Here is a 3,134-nt window from a genome sequence, read left to right on the forward strand (position 1 = left end):
TCCATTTGTTCCTGCTCTCAAGCGACTTCTCAAAAGACCTGATGTTCTTGATTGCGTTGATAATCCAGTGGAAGTTTCTGAAGACGGGGTTATTAGATCATACCGTGATGGTACATACTGTAAGGAACATAAAATACTGTCCAAGCCTGGATCTCTTGCAGTGATATGTGTTTTTGATGAACTCGAAATCAGTTCTCCACTTGGTCCCAAGAAACATAAATTGGGCCTTTATTATTGGACTCTCGCCAACTTTTATCCCACAATGAGGTCATCTTTAAAATCAATCCAGTTGTATGCTATTGTTTGGTCAAAAGATTTGAAGAAAGAGACTCCTGTAAGTGGGAGGAAATCTTTGGATGCCAAGTTCGAAAATCACACCAAGATCATGGCTCCATTTGTTGAAGGCATTAACGAATTGGAAAAGGGAATCAAGGTTGAAGTGAAGCCTTCAACTGAACGTGAATTTGATGGTGCTCTTTACTGTGTTTGTGGTGACGCACCGGCAGTGAGTGTTTTCTGTGGCTGCAAGGAGTCTGTAGGCCAAGCCAATAAACCTTGCCTCCGTTGTCTTGTAGAAAATGAAGAAATGAAAGTAGTTTTTAATGAAGACATGTTTCAAATGAGAACTTTGGCACTTCGTGCCAAACACTTGCAGTCAATAGATGTGTCCCAGTTAGTGAAAGATCGGATCCTCAACTCAACGTTGTGTGGAGTCAATGGCCCCTCTGTGATAGAGGGACTGAACACCTTCGATTACATTTCTGCCTTTGTGTTTGATTTGATGCATATTTTACATGAGGGAGTACTTGAAGCCCACCTCAGGATGCTGTTACACTATGCTGTTACAAACAAGTACTTCACTTTAGAAGAAATCAACAGAGGTGTGCACCTAATTGCACAGCAGATTCTTTTGACTGACAAGCCTGCTCTCATGAAGATAGAACATCTCACGACAGGTATTCGCCAAAATGCAGGCCAAATGCTTTCACTTGCTTTGTGCCTTCCTTTTGTTTTAATGAAAAAGTCAACAGAATTAGGAGAAAGGTTAGACAATTTTATCAGGCTACTCAAAATATCAATGGGCCCCCTGTCATATGAAGTGTCAAGTGCTGAGTTGGCCGAGTTAAAAAGTTTAATAAGGCAACACCATGAAGCCTTTACTATCCACTACACATCATTTGTTATAACTCCTAAATTCCACTTTCTTGTGCATCTGCCTTCTCAGATATTGCAATTTTGACCTTCTCGTGTAACCTGGACTATGCGATTCGAAGCAATGCATAGTTATTTTAAAGACCTTATGAGGATCATGAAAAATTTTATTAATCCTCCTAAATCATGCTCTTACAGGTATGAATGTATGAGAGCTGCACAAATGTTAACCCTACCCAATGGTGAACCTCAACCCTATTTTAATTCCAGAGATGTCACTACTTATTCCAGATCATTAACTGTAAAGGAACATACCCATGCTGAACTCTTACTGAAAATATTAGGTAAGAGAACCTTGAATTTTACTAGTTGCGCTTCTCTCAAAACTAATGGTGTTACTTATAAGCGTAAGTCTGTTGTTCTTCTAGATGCAGATAAACCTTTATTTGCAGAAGTTGTAGATATTGTAATGTACGGGGATATCCACATCTTGGTGGTCTCTGTCTTGAAAACTGTGCAGTTCAATTCATTATGTAATACCTTTGTAGTAGAATCTCAGCATCCACAAATTTTAACTACAGTTCTCATTGAAAACCTATCATTTTTCCAGACTCTTCCATCTTTGGAAATTGATTCTGTGCACTATGTCATACCAAAATACCACAGATTAGGGTTCATGCCATTTCAGTAAGTGTTGTAAAGAAAAGTATTGTTGTTTTTTATGGTATAGTAAATTTAATAGGTAATTGTGTACTGTATTCATTTCATTGCCAAAAATATTAATTTTAACCAAAATCTCAAAACAATGTATAGCATGTATTTTATAAAAATATTATGATGGAAGTACTACAAAGAATATTATACCTTTTAAGGGAAACCAACTGAAAATGTGATAATCTAAAATAACTAACAAGTAGTTCTGAAAGAAACAAATCAATGTACTTGTAATAAATCATTTTACAGGAAATATTCAATCTTATTACATCATTGCATACTGGGTGTTAACAAAGTTAGTTAGAGTCTTTTTGGGGAATCTGGTTGATCGTGGGATTTCTATGTTGAGTATTGCCATTCTCAGAAAATCTTACACATATTCCCACTCTAGAATGGGTGGGCTGGCAAACACTAAGTGAGCAGCGAGGAACGTCTCCACTGCTTCCCTGGCATTGAACTTACTCTTTATCATACGCAGCAACAGCTCCTTGTCCCCAGTGACTCCAATGGACCTCATGGTTCCCCCGGCATTATGATACGCCCTAACTCCACAATGGCAGTTCTTCTCGCTATTAGCGTCTGCTCTTTCACCGGCCTTTATCTAACAAAAGAAAAGGGAAAGGATTAACAAATTATTTTAGTCAAATATCAGCAACTAACAGTGAGAAATTTGCTTTTATTATCTTACCAGTTGTGGCTCAAAAGGCTGCGTCTTGAAGCTGGAGTATTTGGCCTGACGCACCGTGGTATTGACTCGGTTTATGTACTGCAGTTTCACTAAATCTGTTGCTTCTTCATAAGGACCTTCTCCAAACAGTGCGTGAAGTTTTTTGAACATTACTTCAGCATTTTTCTCTCTTTCCTCAGTAGGTAGTATTTCCAGAAGTCGAATATTAGCCTCTATCTCAAACTAGAAAAGAAGCAAAATATAAATTACTTATCCAAAAAGGAATGAAAGAGAAAATGTTGAGTTTTTAGGTGGAAAATATTTTGAACTTACTGTGTCTTTGTCCTTTAAGTACGGTTCTGCAACTAATAATTCTTTGTAAGAATTATATGTCAGGCTCTTTCTCAAATTTATTGTGCTTTCCAGATAATGTTTCAATTGGTTCTTGTGGACCGTGCAGTTTCGCAAACTTTGCAGCATTGCTGTTTTTCTATTTACTTCGGTTTCCCTGAAACAAAAAACTATTTGGTTACAAATGGCAGTACCCAGGGTAAAAAAACCATGATTGTCATGGTCAAATTGAGATTTTGACCATGGGAAA

This window comes from Frankliniella occidentalis, unplaced genomic scaffold (genome assembly GCF_000697945.3).
Source record: "Frankliniella occidentalis isolate FOCC.00 unplaced genomic scaffold, Focc_3.1 Scaffold13, whole genome shotgun sequence".
Taxonomy (NCBI): Eukaryota; Metazoa; Arthropoda; class Insecta; order Thysanoptera; family Thripidae; genus Frankliniella; species Frankliniella occidentalis.